The following is a 17490-nucleotide window of genomic DNA, read 5'->3' on the forward strand; positions in this document are numbered from 1 at the left end:
TAGTAAGTTTATTCTGTGAATCGCAAAAGTAGTAAGTTCATTCTGTGAATACCAGAAGTAGTAAGTGCATTCTGTGAATACCAAAATGGTACTAAGTTTAGGATTTTTTCTTAAGTTTGTTCTGTGAATCGGGCCCAGTGTGTTCAAAGTCTGTTTGCAGTTACTTTTGCTTAAGAATGCTCTCGTTTTGATTTTCAGATTCTGAATGCCCGCTAATATCCAGGGTCTTGTCTATGATACGGATGAGGAAAGGTGCACAGTTGATTTTGTGACTTGGACACTGCTTTCTCGCTATTCTTGAATACATCAAAAGATGTGATAGTTGGGTGAAATCATTGTGTAGTTGCCCTAGAAAACAGATGGGTGGAGTCTGTATGTGTGGTTGTAGATGCAGAGGTGCCGCTGGTTGTGTAGGATTTCCTGGTCTGATGGGGAGGGATTGAAGGTACTTGGTGGTTATTCCATAGTCTATTATCACCAATGAGATGCAGGGGTTTCCTAGGCGATGGGTGGGTCCTGATGCTGCAGTGCGTACTGATAACACAATGAGCATAAACCCATTGTCTGATCAATACACTCTCACCAGCCCATGGCCTAGGGAAACCCATGATCACCTATTTGTGACAGTGCTGTAACATGTAAAGCGCACTGATACCTTCGGGTCTAGCTAGCGCTATATAAAACTCAAAATAATATTAATCTTATATTCTTCACTCCTCCCATGATGCCCTTGGTGATAACCGGATAAAGATCTCTCTGCACCCTTTTCAGGTTTTAGTTGCTATATATGGTTCTGGTGGACTGTTGAAAACAATCCAGCCCCATCTCATTGATACTTTTAAACAATGTCGACTGCTTAGAAACAAATAATAATAATAAATAAAGTTCCACAAGTGATTTTTAAAATGTAGTCTGCAATCTGTGTCCCTGTTAACCAAACCTCACACCTAAAGGTCTGTGCGTCCAAGATGTATATATTTTTTGTAGCTTTTCGAACGTGAGTGACAGGTCTGAAAACAATTGATTTGGACTTTCCGCGAAGTGCAGTGTTGTGTTGTATCTGCACACTCGGAGTCACACCCGCATTATTTTTGAATGTCCGTGTGCTCCTACTAATGCCTTAAGTTCTAAACAAACCCGGTTGCTTTTTAAAGCTCTTGAGGCCCAGTTCTTGTAAAACATCCGGCCGAGGCAGGCTAGAGGAAGTTGTTTCAAAAATGCGAGCCCGGGCGTTGCTGAAGACGAGGGCTGGTCTGCCGAAGCACGTAGTAAAACATATTTTTAAAAATACAACTCATACAACTTCTGCCAAAGAAGGACTTGCTTCTGTTCTAAGTGGCTGTTGGAGTTTATGGGCCCTGCCGTGGAACATTGTGGCACACCCGAGAGCGTGTGAATGTGCAAACTGAAAACATTCACTATGAGGAAGTTGGCACACATGTGAAACATGCGGGATAGGGGCTTTTACTAACTAGTTATCGGACAGGGTTGGAGAAGGGCGTTTCGCGCAATAAACAGACCACACCGTGTCTTAAGCGTAAAAGGTCATTTATTAGGACCAGGCTGCACAACATTAAACAATAACCAAACATTACCTGAATAACAACTTCCCACAACACTCTAAAACCCTTCACTCCTTTCCCCACTCCACACTCACCTTTTGTACCACTCCATGCCCCTTCCGTTCCTCACCATTCCACAAACCTCCTTGCATCCTCCCTGCTCTCATCGGCCATTTCACTCCTGCCTCCATTACCCCCACCTCGTTCACTCTTCCCCCCCGAGGGATGGGTGTGCCCGCTAATGACTCCCCCCACCCCTCCAAAGTACCGCCAGCCCTTGCAGCCCGTCCTAAACTGGCACGCTTTAGCCAACCCTAATCCCCGAACCCAACTGCAGGGTGGGTGGGTGGCCTTTGCTAAACCCTCCCGATGGTGCCGAGCGCAGGAAGAGGAAGTCGCCTTCCTCCCCTGCGCTCTTATACCCACCCCCTAACTCCACCCCTTGACCCTGCCTGGTCCTACCCCTGCGCGAAAGACCCCGGGGGAAGACTAGTCTGCGACACTGCTTCCCCCGGGGCCCGGCATCGCACAATAAACAGACCACACCGTGTCTTAAGCGTAAAAGGCCATTTATTAGGACCAGGCTCCACAACATTAAACAATAACCAAACATTACCTGAATAACAACTTCCCACAACACTCTACAACCCTTCACTCCTTTCCCCACTCCACCCTCACCTTTTGTTCCACTCCATGCCCCTTCCGTTCCTCACCATTCCACAAACCTCCTTGCATCCTCCCCGCTCTCATCGGCCATTTCACTCCTGCCTCCATTATCCCCACCTCGTTCACTCTTCCCACCCGAGGGATGGGTGTGCCCGCTAATGACTCCCCCCACCCTTCCAAAGTACCGCAAACCAGGTAGCCCCCTTTAGGGCGGATACCTGCCCCACCCCCGGGACTGGACAAACCACACACATCCCTGCCCGCTCAAACATCTCTGCGACACCAAATTGCCTCGTTCCAGAGCTTGCTGACCACATCTCTCATTTCCATCATGTAGTACGCATTCCCCATTCTGGAAAATGCACTCGGTCATCCCTAAACAGTAGCGGTTCCTCCAGTCGCAGTCCTGGGTGGCTGATCACCTTAATGTCTTTGTCCCCACAAAAAACTAGCATTGCTCTGTTAAGTTTCCCTCTCGCCTTCTCAATTGCCCCATGTTTAACAGCACCCCTCCAGGTTCTCCTCGGGACAAATTCAGTCCAGGCAATGCACGCCCCTGCCAGCCTGTGTTTCAGTACCTCCAAGTCTCTTTGCACCAGCTGTAAGAGCGCCAAACCCGACAGCCGAACCAAGTCATTTTCCCCCAAATGGATGATCAACAGATCCGGGCATCCCTTCTGTGGGACCATCTTCGCGAGCCAGGGCAATAGTGCCCCCCATCGCATTCCCCCTTTTCCCCACCAGTGCACCTCGTGATGTTGTCCTTTGAGTCCCAGGTTACGGCCGTACACCTGTTGCTCCACATACTTTGACGCCCAGTACACAAAAGAATGCCCCACAATTCACGTGACCGTGTTGGCCCCAGGTCCTCCCACGCAACCTAAAGGAGAAACAAATGTTAGACACACATAGAAAAACTGCCAGACCCCTCACTTCCTCACATACCGCTCACAGCACCGTGACCTCCATCTCCCAATCTGCCGAATCCTATCCCAGGACCACCCCAGCCGGGCTGCCGCCGTCGCCGCCCCAATTCGAAACGAGTGAGTCCCAAAACCAGCCGGCTCCAAACCACTACGCACCAATGCCATGCGCAGCACTGCCAACAACTGACCCGCCGTCACTCGTGCACCCGACCTGTGACAAAAAATTTCCCCTTGCGCTACCTGTGTAGTATGCACAAATGACCGCCATTCAGCCACCGGGCATACACTCACCCAACCATTCTCGCTCAGCCACACCCTTTTGCCCCACCCCAACTGATCTGTTTTGGACCGACCAAACCAAATGCCCAAGCGCCCGGCATCCAACCTGACCTCCTCATACCTCTGCCCCTCCCCCGCCCGTGTGCCCAACAATTCCGAAACCCGAAAAGCCCCAAAAAAACATCCAAATCATGCACAAACGAAAAATTCGAACCTCAAACTCATCATAACAACAGAGCGGCAACCGCAACCAACCTTACCAACACCTCAAATGTTATGACCTCCCTCGGAACCCTCCCCCCCACTCTCTCCCTGCTCCAACCCCGGAGCGCCCTACTGACAATCACACTTTTCGTAGGGTCAAAACCAAAAAACAAACAACCATAAAATGACACTCCTGCCAATTTCCCTGAAATGGTCGCAGCCGACAACCCCTTCTCCATGCAATGCAATACAAACTGTAACACTCCTTGCTCCACTGTGGTCCGTCCCCCAAAGGCAGAGTCCCCGCTCCAGCCCATAAAGGCTCCAAACTCCGCCCACGCCAGTCTGTAGGTCCGCCTGGTGGTAGCAGCAATAGAATTCTCAACTAGGCCTATCACCCTCACTCCCCCAAGGCCCAAATGCTGTCCGGCAGCCCGGTCTTCCACAGATCCGCTCCAGGTGCCAATCGCCGGAACCGTTGCCACTGCGAACGAGACAAAGCATCCACTATGTCATTATTCGCTCCCGGAACATGTTTGGCTCGAAAAACCACATTCAGACGCAAGCATATCAGCATGAAACTCCTCAACAATCGCAACACCCTCAGGTCCCTGGCCCTCTGTCGGTTGACCAACTCGACCACCGTCATGTTGTCCACGTGGAACAACACCGCCCTGTTCTGAAACTCAGGACCCCACACTTCAAGAGCCACCAACAAGGGAAAGAATTCCAAAAACGCAATGCTCCTCCCCTGCTTCATCCAGTGATCCGGCCAGGTCTCTGCACACCACCTCCCATCCCAGAAAATGTCAAAACCAGCCGCCCCAGCCGCATCTGAGTAAATTTGGATTTGCCAAACCGTCCTTTCCTCCACAAAGTCCAAAGATACCCCATTGGAATCTGCCAAGAACGTCCACCATGTCCTCAGATCCGCCCTCACTCCCATGGAGATCCTGACCCTGTGGTGTGGAAGCACTGCCCCCGACATGGCCATGTTGAGCCGTCTGCAGAACGTCCGTCCCGCCCTGACCACCCTGCACGCAAAGTTAAAAAAAACAACAGTTGCTGCACCTCCCTCAACACGATCCTCTTCTCACCAATCACCCATTGAAGGCACTCCTGAATTTCAGCTACCTTCGCGGCCGGGAGCCTCGCTGTCCACTCAGTGGAATCCAGCTCAATGCCCAAGAATGTCACAACACAACACGGCCCACTAGTCTTTTCAGGTGCCTACGGGACCCCAAACTGCCTCGACATCTCCTGGAAACATGTCAGAGCCCTGCAACAGTCCCCAGATCTCGCCCTCCCAAGGAACAGGAAGTCATCCAGATAGTGCGTGACCTCCCGATGCCCACTCAGCTGCGTAAACGCCCACTGCAGGAAGGGGCTAAACAGTTCAAACAATGCGCAAGAAATCGCACACCCCATGGGCAGGACTTTGTCCACAAAAATGGCCCCACCGAACTGCATCCCCAGAAGCGCGAAATCCGCAGGGTGTATAGGCAGCAGGCGGAAAGCCGACTTCACATCACATTTCACCAATTCTGCCCCCGGCCCACACATCCGCACCAAGCGAATCGCATCATCATCCGACGCGTAGAGCACCCGCAAATCTTCCTCCGCGATAAAGTCATTCACCGACTGTCCCTTCGGCCACGACAGGTGATGTATCATCCGAAACTCCCCTTTTTCCTTCTTTGGCACCACCCCCAACGGGGAAATAATCAAGTCATCCATCGGCCATTCATAAAAGGGGCCGGCAATCCTCCCTTCCTCCACCTCTTGCCAGAGTTTGGACGCCACCACCCCCGGCAATTCTTTAGCTGATTTAAGGTTGTCGGCCCATCTCCTTGATCTGGAACCTTGATAACCGACCCGAAAACCTTCTGTAAAGCCCCACCGAATCTTCAAGGCTGCCTCCCTGTCCGGGTAGAGGGAGAGCCACGGGGCCATAGCCCCCACCTTAACCGGTGTAGGAGCCCTTCTGTCCAGCCGGACCCTTACCTTTGGAATTCCTCCACTGTTCGGAAGGGGTGGTGAGCGTAAAGCATTGCGTAAGGGCATGCTTCCCCCCACACTTAGAGCACTCGTGCTTGAACTTGCACGGATACCTGGAACAGTAACCCCTGTTGTAACTCCAACAGGCCCCGGTATTGTAGCTGCCGGGCTTGTTGGCCTGCCCTGTGCCCCCTGTACTGGCTGCGTTCCCTCCCGCCCCGCTTTGGGCGGGACGCGACTGAAACGACCGGTACGTGACCGGCAGCCCGCTAGCCGTGTGTGTCGATGTCGAGGAATGCGTTGACGCCATCCACTGCATCCATAATTCCTGATCCACCTCACCCCAATGCTTCTCCGGGTTCGCGCTAACCCGCGCCCTGAACTCCTCATCATAACTCAGCCAAGCGAAACCCCCAAACTGCATTTGGGCCTTCCTAATTATGTCCATATACTTTAACAATGCGATGGCCCTGTCCAGGTGCTTCTCGCAGTATATGCTCGCATAAATGAGAAATGCCGACGTCCAGTTCTCCATGTTCACCGGTACCCTTGGCCGCCTAGTCAACTCCCACTCTTCCTCCTTTGAGCCCTCCTTGGCCTGCACTTCCCGGTGCAATAATTTAAAAACGGCCACATACTCGTGCTTCCAGATCTTACTCTTAATCTTTTCAGACAAGTGCGACCCCAAGGGCATAGCTAAACCCATGTAGGGCAGCTTCTTCGGGTGCTTCTCCCCTGACTTGTCCCCTTTGTCCCCAGTCCCGTCCTCCTTCTCCGTCTGTACCCCCGCTGACGTCACCGCCTTACCCCCGACCGGTTTGTCCCCTTGCGCGGGCCTGCCCTTCGGGGCCTCCCCAACCTCCCTCACCGAAACCTCTCCCACCCCAATTGACCTACACGCCTTCTTCTTTCCTCCCTTTGGGCCACCATCCCACACCGACCACCAAGCCCTCTCACCTGCCAATGCCGGGTGCCGCTCACTGGGCCGGCCTCCGGAGGTGGACGCCCTTCGTGTCCCTGCCTTCTCCTTGGCCGCCGGTCTCTGGGGCACCTGTAACACACCAATGTCTCCGTTGTCCTTGCCCGCGCCCAACAGGTCACAGTCGTCCCTCACCTCCCCGTCCTCAAGCTCCTCACTCTCCTCCTCATAATCCAACTCAAACTCAGTCTCCAAACCCTCAGGCGCCCACAACACTTCTCTCACCGCTCTCTTCACACCCTTGCCACTCACAGTGCCAGACACCCGCGACCCTTTCACACCCGACGCCGTTGCCCGCTCCCACGCCGGAGGGATGGCCGCCGCGGACCGCCCTACTGCTTCCTGACGGTGACATGGGGCCATCTTGTGCCCCGCCATACTCCCCCGAACTCTGCCGACAGCCGCCGACTTGGATCCCCCCCTAACCCTCAGGCCGCTCCAACCTGAGTGGGCCCCGGCACCATCAGGCCTCAAAGCCTTCCCAGCCGTCCCTGCCTGCCCCCGCGACCCCCTGTCACTCTCCTCCACCCACGACCTCTCCCCCGATCTAATCAACTCCTCCCACTCTCCACCCCCCCGGGAGCCACCAAGCACCCCCCTCCCTCAACCACCACTGCCCCATCGTGCCTGCCCTCCCCAGCTGCCAACGCCGGACTACGAGGCCCCTCTGCCACTGGTCCCCCCTCCCCACCCTTGTCTGCGGGCCGACCTGCCGTGCCCGTTGCCCCCGTTAGCTGCTCCCCCGTGGACGGAGCAGACAAAACGCCCCCCCCCCCCTGCCCCCTGGGCCTGGAAAGTCAGTGGGGGAAAATTAAGGCGCGGAGGCAGACTCCTACGCCGGCCCCGCGTGCCGACCACGAGCGCTGAGAGGCACGCCCCCTCCCGCGCACCGCTGACAGAGACGGTGGCGGCGGCTCCTCCTGACACGCCATTACCACCGCCGCCACCCCCGCCGAAGCCGCTCGCGGGGCACGCTCAAACCCTACCCACGCCTCCCCCAGCACACCGGGCCGGAGGAGATCCTCCCGCCCGGCACGCCCCAGAACCAGTAAGGCCCGCCTCACCTCCTCCGAGGAAGCCATCCGCCTCCGCCGCCGAGCGCCGCTCCTCCTTCTGCCACGATACAGCGCCCACCCGACGCTACACCACTCCGCCGGAAATGCAGACCAACGGCCCAAAACCCCTACACTACACAAAACCACCTAATCAACCCCTTTGCTAAACCCTCCCGATGGTGCCGAGCGCAGGAAGAGGAAGTCGCCTTCCTCCCCTGCGCTCTTATACCCACCCCCTAACTCCACCCCTTGACCCTGCCTGGTCCTACCTCTGCGCGAAAGACCCCGGGGGAAGACTAGTCTGCGACTCTGCTTCCCCCGGGACCCGGCACTCTTACTGCATTTTGTAAATTCAAGACATTTTTTCAAGTTAAAAGTACAGAGCAAAGGTGCAAATCCTTATAACTAGGATTAAAAGAGAGCAGGGCACCGCACTTTGCTTAGGGGGTATGAAAGCTCACTGCTTCAACAACATACTCTATGAACAACCCACAGTGCATCTCTGAGGTGCATTTAAGCCGTGCAGGCGCTGTGTGACCCTGCGGTGCATCTAAACGCCACAGGCGCTGTGTGAGCCTACGGTGCATCTAAGTGCCCCAGGCGCTATGCGACCCCGCACTGCCTCTAAGCACTGCAGGTGCTGTGTGAGCCTGCAGTACATCTAAGCGCTGCAGGCGCTGGGTGAGCCTGCAGTGCATCTAAGCGCCGCAGGCGTTTTGTGACCCTGCACTGCATCTAAATGCCATGGGCTCTATGCGACCCTGTGGTGCATCTAAATTGCAGGCGCTATGCGACCCTGCACTACATCTAAGTGCTGCAGGCACTGTGTGAGCCTGCTGTGCATCTAAGCGCTGCAGGCGCGGTGTGAGCTTGCGGTTAATCTTAAGCGCCCCAGGTGCTGTGCGAGCCTGCACAGCATCTAAGCGCCCCAGGTGTCATGTGATCCTGCGGTGCATCTAAACACCCCAGGGGCTGTGTGAGGCTGCGGTGCATCTAAGCTCCGCAGGCGCTGTGTGAGCCTGCACTGCATCTAAGCACCCCAGGTGTCATGTGATCCTGTGGTGCATCTAAACACACTGGTGACTGACACGCTAGTCCCAGGCTGCTTAAGCCCAATCTCTCTGCCTCCCGGAGAATCTGTTTCTAATTAACGCGAACGCGTCTCGCATTCGCGATTATTGGAAACAAATGCCGCTCTGCACATAACCGCAAGCCATAGGCCGTGGGCGGTTACATTTGCTGGGAAAGGCGGGACATGCACCCGCCTTTACCCAATTGCGTGCTGTCTTTTAAGGAAGACGCACGCAAACACCAATAGAAATATTGGTGGAAAAAATGCCACAAGCATGAGCTTGTGAAAAGTCCTAGTCAGCTGCAAGAGGTCGTTTTCCTATTGCAGCGCATGAGCGCTGCTATAGGCTCGACCTAAAAAGGGAAAAGCAGGATAAAGCACTCAGGAAAATGTGGAGGAAGTGGAGGGGTGCAGCAGCAAGGGGGAGCTGGTCTGGGTCCTGGTCAATGGGTTCGACCTTCTGTCTCCATTAAGTAGGTCCTGGGAGGAAGGAAGAGCGATGGGAGGAGGTGGGCAGGGCTAGGTGGAAGGCAGGAATATAGGCGGCAGGCGGGAGAGCAAATGGGGAAAAATACAAGCAGAAGCATTGAAAAATTAGGGAAAAGCAGGAGAAAGCACTCAGAAAAACAAGGGGAAAAGGAAGAAGAAAGCAGAACAAAATGAGGCAAAAGCAGGACAATGCATTCAGAAAAACAGGGAGCAGTGCAAAGCAGTGCAGCAGCATGGGATAGCTAGGCTGTGAAAAGTAAGGCAGGGAGGAAACAAAGGGGGCCCTGTGGGCCCCCTTGTGCCTCTGGGCCTGAGGATACATTCAAGGGGACACATGTTGTGCCCCCCTGTGTGCATGAACCCCCTGTCCTGCACGACCTGAACTTAACAGTCCAACAGTCCATGCCGTGCAGGAACAGCAACTGACCTTCCCATTGTGGTGCCTTTTTAAAAGGCACCACTATTGGAATGCCAAAGGACCGCCCACCAGACTACAAAAATTACCGTTCTTTAGTCCACTCTGCCACCCCAGTTCAGATATGGCAATATGCAAATCAGTCTGACCCTGCGCCTCATGGGAACAGTCCAGCCCGAACTGCCAAGCCATGCCTTCCCTTCACCGGAAACAAGCTTCCTAAGACCGGTTTCTGGCATTTCAGCTGTCTTCAGCCAGGCTTGCTTGAATCCAGTGGCAAAGTGAGCAAGGGACTCACGTCTGAGCATACCCTGCCAACTTATGGCGAACAAAGCGGTACAAAAGTCCCTTGCTCACTTTGCCACTGGATTCAAGCAAGCCTGGCTGAAGACGGCTGAAATGCCAGAAACCAGTCCTAGGAAGCTTGTTTCCGGTGAAGGGAAGGCATGGCTTGGCAGTTCGGGCTGGACTGTTCCCATGAGGCACAGGGTCAGACTGATTTGCATATGGCCATGTCTGAACTGGGGTGGCAGAGTGGGCTAAAGAACGGTGATGGATCAAACCCAGATCTGTTGACTGGGTGTGAGTGTTTGATTGGTTCTGATGCTCCGTCCATCACCACCCCCTTTTGTACCGCTTTGTTCGCCATAAGTTGGCAGGGTATGCTCAGACGTGAGTCCCTTGCTCACTTTGCCACTGGATTCAAGCAAGCCTGGCTGAAGACGGCTGAAATGCCAGAAACCGGTCCTAGGAAGCTTGTTTCCGGTCCAGGGAAGGCATGGCTTGGCAGTTCGGGCTGGACTGTTCCCATGAGGCGCAGGGTCAGACTGATTTGCATATGGCCATGTCTGAACTGGGGTGGCAGAGTGGGCTAAAGAACGGTGATGGATCAAACCCAGATCTGTTGACTGGGTGTGAGTATTCGATTGGTTCTGATGCTCCGTCCATCACCACCCCCTTTTGTACCGCTTTGTTCGCCATAAGTTGGCAGGGTATGCTCAGACGTGAGTCCCTTGCTCACTTTGCCACTGGATTCAAGCAAGCCTGGCTGATGTGGCTGAAATGCCAGAAACCGGTCCTAGGAAGCTTGTTTCCGGTCGAGGGAAGGCATGGCTTGGCAGTTCGGGCTGGACTGTTCCCATGAGGCACAGGGTCAGACTGATTTGCATATGGCCATGTCTGAACTGGGGTGGCAGAGTGGGCTAAAGAACGGTGATGGATCAAACCCAGATCTGTTGACTGGGTGTGAGTATTTGATTGGTTCTGATGCTCCATCCATCACCACCCCCTTTTGTACTGCTTTGTTCGCCATAAGTTGGCAGGGTATGCTCAGACGAGAGTCCCTTGCTCACTTTGCCACTGGATTCAAGCAAGCCTGGCTGAAGACGGCTGAAATGCCAGAAACCGGTCCTAGGAAGCTTGTTTCCGGTCGAGGGAAGGCATGGCTTGGCAGTTCGGGCTGGACTGTTCCCATGAGGCACAGGGTCAGACTGATTTGCATATGGCCATGTCTGAACTGGGGTGGCAGAGTGGGCTAAAGAACGATGATGGATCAAACCCAGATCTGTTGACTGGGTGTGAGTGTTTGATTGGTTCTGATGCTCCGTCCATCACCACCCCCTTTTGTACCGCTTTGTTCACCATAAGTTGGCAGGGTATGCTCAGACGTGAGTCCCTTGCTCACTTTGCCACTGGATTCAAGCAAGCCTGGCTGAAGACGGCTGAAATGCCAGAAACCGGTCCTAGGAAGCTTGTTTCCGGTCGAGGGAAGGCATGGCTTGGCAGTTTGGGCTGGACTGTTCCCATGAGGCGCTGGGTCAGACTGATTTGCATATGGCCATGTCTGAACTGGGGTGGCAGAGTGGGCTAAAGAACGGTGATGGATCAAACCCAGATCTGTTGTCTGGGTGTGAGTATTTGATTGGTTCTGATGCTCCGTCCATCACCACCCCCTTTTGTACCGCTTTGTTCGCCATAAGTTGGCAGGGTATGCTCAGACGTGAGTCCCTTGCTCACTTTGCCACTGGATTCAAGCAAGCCTGGCTGAAGTGGCTGAAATGCCAGAAACCGGTCCTAGGAAGCTTGTTTCCGGTCGAGGGAAGGCATGGCTTGGCAGTTCGGGCTGGACTGTTCCCATGAGGCACAGGGTCAGACTGATTTGCATATGGCCATGTCTGAACTGGGGTGGCAGAGTGGGCTAAAGAACGGTGATGGATCAAACCCAGATCTGTTGACTGGGTGTGAGTATTTGATTGGTTCTGATGCTCCGTCCATCACCAACCCCTTTTGTACCGCTTTGCTCGCCATAAGTTGGCAGGGTATGCTCAGACGTGAGTCCCTTGCTCACTTTGCCACTGGATTCAAGCAAGCCTGGCTGAAGACGGCTAAAATGCCAGAAACCGGTCCTAGGAAGCTTGTTTCCGGTCGAGGGAAGGCATGGCTTGGCAGTTCGGGCTGGACTGTTCCCATGAGGCACAGGGTCAGACTGATTTGCATATGGCCATGTCTGAACTGGGGTGGCAGAGTGGGCTAAAGAACGGTGATGGATCAAACCCAGATCTGTTGACTGGGTGTGAGTATTTGATTGGTTCTGAAGCTCCGTCCATCACCACCCCCTTTTGTACCGCTTTGTTCGCCATAAGTTGGCAGGGTATGCTCAGACGTGAGTCCCTTGCTCACTTTGCCACTGGATTCAAGCAAGCCTGGCTGAAGACGGCTAAAATGCCAGAAACCGGTCCTAGGAAGCTTGTTTCCGGTCGAGGGAAGGCATGGCTTGGCAGTTCGGGCTGGACTGTTCCCATGAGGCACAGGGTCAGACTGATTTGCATATGGCCATGTCTGAACTGGGGTGGCAGAGTGGGCTAAAGAACGATGATGGATCAAACCCAGATCTGTTGACTGGGTGTGAGTGTTTGATTGGTTCTGATGCTCCGTCCATCACCACCCCCTTTTGTACCGCTTTGTTCACCATAAGTTGGCAGGGTATGCTCAGACGTGAGTCCCTTGCTCACTTTGCCACTAGATTCAAGCAAGCCTGGCTGAAGACGGCTGAAATGCCAGAAACCGGTCCTAGGAAGCTTGTTTCCGGTCGAGGGAAGGCATGGCTTGGCAGTTCGGGCTGGACTGTTCCCATGAGGCGCTGGGTCAGACTGATTTGCATATGGCCATGTCTGAACTGGGGTGGCAGAGTGGGCTAAAGAACGGTGATGGATCAAACCCAGATCTGTTGACTGGGTGTGAGTATTTGATTGGTTCTGATGCTCCGTCCATCACCACCCCCTTTTGTACCGCTTTGTTCGCCATAAGTTGGCAGGGTATGCTCAGACGTGAGTCCCTTGCTCACTTTGCCACTGGATTCAAGCAAGCCTGGCTGAAGTGGCTGAAATGCCAGAAACCGGTCCTAGGAAGCTTGTTTCCGGTCGACGGAAGGCATGGCTTGGCAGTTCGGGCTGGACTGTTCCCATGAGGCACAGGGTCAGACTGATTTGCATATGGCCATGTCTGAACTGGGGTGGCAGAGTGGGCTAAAGAACGGTGATGGATCAAACCCAGATCTGTTGACTGGGTGTGAGTATTTGATTGGTTCTGATGCTCCGTCCATCACCACCCCCTTTTGTACCGCTTTGCTCGCCATAAGTTGGCAGGGTATGCTCAGACGTGAGTCCCTTGCTCACTTTGCCACTGGATTCAAGCAAGCCTGGCTGAAGACGGCTAAAATGCCAGAAACCGGTCCTAGGAAGCTTGTTTCCGGTCGAGGGAAGGCATGGCTTGGCAGTTCGGGCTGGACTGTTCCCATGAGGCACAGGGTCAGACTGATTTGCATATGGCCATGTCTGAACTGGGGTGGCAGAGTGGGCTAAAGAACGGTGATGGATCAAACCCAGATCTGTTGACTGGGTGTGAGTGTTTTATTGGTTCTGATGCTCCGTCCATCACCACCCCCTTTTGTACCGCTTTGTTCGCCATAAGTTGGCAGGGTATGCTCAGACGTGAGTCCCTTGCTCACTTTGCCACTGGATTCAAGCAAGCCTGGCTGAAGACGGCTGAAATGCCAGAAACCGGTCCTAGGAAGCTTGTTTCCGGTCGAGGGAAGGCATGGCTTGGCAGTTCGGGCTGGACTGTTCCCATGAGGCACAGGGTCAGACTGATTTGCATATGGCCATGTCTGAACTGGGGTGGCAGAGTGGGCTAAAGAACGGTGATGGATCAAACCCAGATCTGTTGACTGGGTGTGAGTATTTGATTGGTTCTGATGCTCCGTCCATCACCACCCCCTTTTGTACCGCTTTGTTCGCCATAAGTTGGCAGGGTATGCTCAGACGTGAGTCCCTTGCTCACTTTGCCACTGGATTCAAGCAAGCCTGGCTGAAGACGGCTGAAATGCCAGAAACCGGTCCTAGGAAGCTTGTTTCCGGTCCAGGGAAGGCATGGCTTGGCAGTTCGGGCTGGACTGTTCCCATGAGGCGCAGGGTCAGACTGATTTGCATATGGCCATGTCTGAACTGGGGTGGCAGAGTGGGCTAAAGAACGGTGATGGATCAAACCCAGATCTGTTGACTGGGTGTGAGTATTTGATTGGTTCTGATGCTCCGTCCATCACCACCCCCTTTTGTACCGCTTTGTTCGCCATAAGTTGGCAGGGTATGCTCAGACGTGAGTCCCTTGCTCACTTTGCCACTGGATTCAAGCAAGCCTGGCTGAAGTGGCTGAAATGCCAGAAACCGGTCCTAGGAAGCTTGTTTCCGGTCGAGGGAAGGCATGGCTTGGCAGTTCGGGCTGGACTGTTCCCATGAGGCACAGGGTCAGACTGATTTGCATATGGCCATGTCTGAACTGGGGTGGCAGAGTGGGCTAAAGAACGGTAATGGATCAAACCCAGATCTGTTGACTGGGTGTGAGTATTTGATTGGTTCTGATGCTCCGTCTATCACCACCCCCTTTTGTACCGCTTTGTTCGCCATAAGTTGGCAGGGTATGCTCAGACGTGAGTCCCTTGCTCACTTTGCCACTGGATTCAAGCAAGCCTGGCTGAAGACGGCTGAAATGCCAGAAACCAGTCCTAGGAAGCTTGTTTCCGGTGAAGGGAAGGCATGGCTTGGCAGTTCGGGCTGGACTGTTCCCATGAGGCACAGGGTCAGACTGATTTGCATATGGCCATGTCTGAACTGGGGTGGCAGAGTGGGCTAAAGAACGGTGATGGATCAAACCCAGATCTGTTGACTGGGTGTGAGTGTTTGATTGGTTCTGATGCTCCGTCCATCACCACCCCCTTTTGTACCGCTTTGTTCGCCATAAGTTGGCAGGGTATGCTCAGACGTGAGTCCCTTGCTCACTTTGCCACTGGATTCAAGCAAGCCTGGCTGAAGACGGCTGAAATGCCAGAAACCGGTCCTAGGAAGCTTGTTTCCGGTCCAGGGAAGGCATGGCTTGGCAGTTCGGGCTGGACTGTTCCCATGAGGCGCAGGGTCAGACTGATTTGCATATGGCCATGTCTGAACTGGGGTGGCAGAGTGGGCTAAAGAACGGTGATGGATCAAACCCAGATCTGTTGACTGGGTGTGAGTATTCGATTGGTTCTGATGCTCCGTCCATCACCACCCCCTTTTGTACCGCTTTGTTCGCCATAAGTTGGCAGGGTATGCTCAGACGTGAGTCCCTTGCTCACTTTGCCACTGGATTCAAGCAAGCCTGGCTGATGTGGCTGAAATGCCAGAAACCGGTCCTAGGAAGCTTGTTTCCGGTCGAGGGAAGGCATGGCTTGGCAGTTCGGGCTGGACTGTTCCCATGAGGCACAGGGTCAGACTGATTTGCATATGGCCATGTCTGAACTGGGGTGGCAGAGTGGGCTAAAGAACGGTGATGGATCAAACCCAGATCTGTTGACTGGGTGTGAGTATTTGATTGGTTCTGATGCTCCATCCATCACCACCCCCTTTTGTACTGCTTTGTTCGCCATAAGTTGGCAGGGTATGCTCAGACGAGAGTCCCTTGCTCACTTTGCCACTGGATTCAAGCAAGCCTGGCTGAAGACGGCTGAAATGCCAGAAACCGGTCCTAGGAAGCTTGTTTCCGGTCGAGGGAAGGCATGGCTTGGCAGTTCGGGCTGGACTGTTCCCATGAGGCACAGGGTCAGACTGATTTGCATATGGCCATGTCTGAACTGGGGTGGCAGAGTGGGCTAAAGAACGATGATGGATCAAACCCAGATCTGTTGACTGGGTGTGAGTGTTTGATTGGTTCTGATGCTCCGTCCATCACCACCCCCTTTTGTACCGCTTTGTTCACCATAAGTTGGCAGGGTATGCTGAGACGTGAGTCCCTTGCTCACTTTGCCACTGGATTCAAGCAAGCCTGGCTGAAGACGGCTGAAATGCCAGAAACCGGTCCTAGGAAGCTTGTTTCCGGTCGAGGGAAGGCATGGCTTGGCAGTTTGGGCTGGACTGTTCCCATGAGGCGCTGGGTCAGACTGATTTGCATATGGCCATGTCTGAACTGGGGTGGCAGAGTGGGCTAAAGAACGGTGATGGATCAAACCCAGATCTGTTGACTGGGTGTGAGTATTTGATTGGTTCTGATGCTCCGTCCATCACCACCCCCTTTTGTACCGCTTTGTTCGCCATAAGTTGGCAGGGTATGCTCAGACGTGAGTCCCTTGCTCACTTTGCCACTGGATTCAAGCAAGCCTGGCTGAAGTGGCTGAAATGCCAGAAACCGGTCCTAGGAAGCTTGTTTCCGGTCGAGGGAAGGCATGGCTTGGCAGTTCGGGCTGGACTGTTCCCATGAGGCACAGGGTCAGACTGATTTGCATATGGCCATGTCTGAACTGGGGTGGCAGAGTGGGCTAAAGAACGGTGATGGATCAAACCCAGATCTGTTGACTGGGTGTGAGTATTTGATTGGTTCTGATGCTCCGTCCATCACCAACCCCTTTTGTACCGCTTTGCTCGCCATAAGTTGGCAGGGTATGCTCAGACGTGAGTCCCTTGCTCACTTTGCCACTGGATTCAAGCAAGCCTGGCTGAAGACGGCTAAAATGCCAGAAACCGGTCCTAGGAAGCTTGTTTCCGGTCGAGGGAAGGCATGGCTTGGCAGTTCGGGCTGGACTGTTCCCATGAGGCACAGGGTCAGACTGATTTGCATATGGCCATGTCTGAACTGGGGTGGCAGAGTGGGCTAAAGAACGGTGATGGATCAAACCCAGATCTGTTGACTGGGTGTGAGTATTTGATTGGTTCTGAAGCTCCGTCCATCACCACCCCCTTTTGTACCGCTTTGTTCGCCATAAGTTGGCAGGGTATGCTCAGACGTGAGTCCCTTGCTCACTTTGCCACTGGATTCAAGCAAGCCTGGCTGAAGACGGCTAAAATGCCAGAAACCGGTCCTAGGAAGCTTGTTTCCGGTCGAGGGAAGGCATGGCTTGGCAGTTCGGGCTGGACTGTTCCCATGAGGCACAGGGTCAGACTGATTTGCATATGGCCATGTCTGAACTGGGGTGGCAGAGTGGGCTAAAGAACGATGATGGATCAAACCCAGATCTGTTGACTGGGTGTGAGTGTTTGATTGGTTCTGATGCTCCGTCCATCACCACCCCCTTTTGTACCGCTTTGTTCACCATAAGTTGGCAGGGTATGCTCAGACGTGAGTCCCTTGCTCACTTTGCCACTAGATTCAAGCAAGCCTGGCTGAAGACGGCTGAAATGCCAGAAACCGGTCCTAGGAAGCTTGTTTCCGGTCGAGGGAAGGCATGGCTTGGCAGTTCGGGCTGGACTGTTCCCATGAGGCGCTGGGTCAGACTGATTTGCATATGGCCATGTCTGAACTGGGGTGGCAGAGTGGGCTAAAGAA

The sequence above is a fragment of the Triturus cristatus genome, chromosome 2_1 (assembly GCF_964204655.1).
Source record: "Triturus cristatus chromosome 2_1, aTriCri1.1, whole genome shotgun sequence".
NCBI classification, from domain to species: Eukaryota; Metazoa; Chordata; class Amphibia; order Caudata; family Salamandridae; genus Triturus; species Triturus cristatus.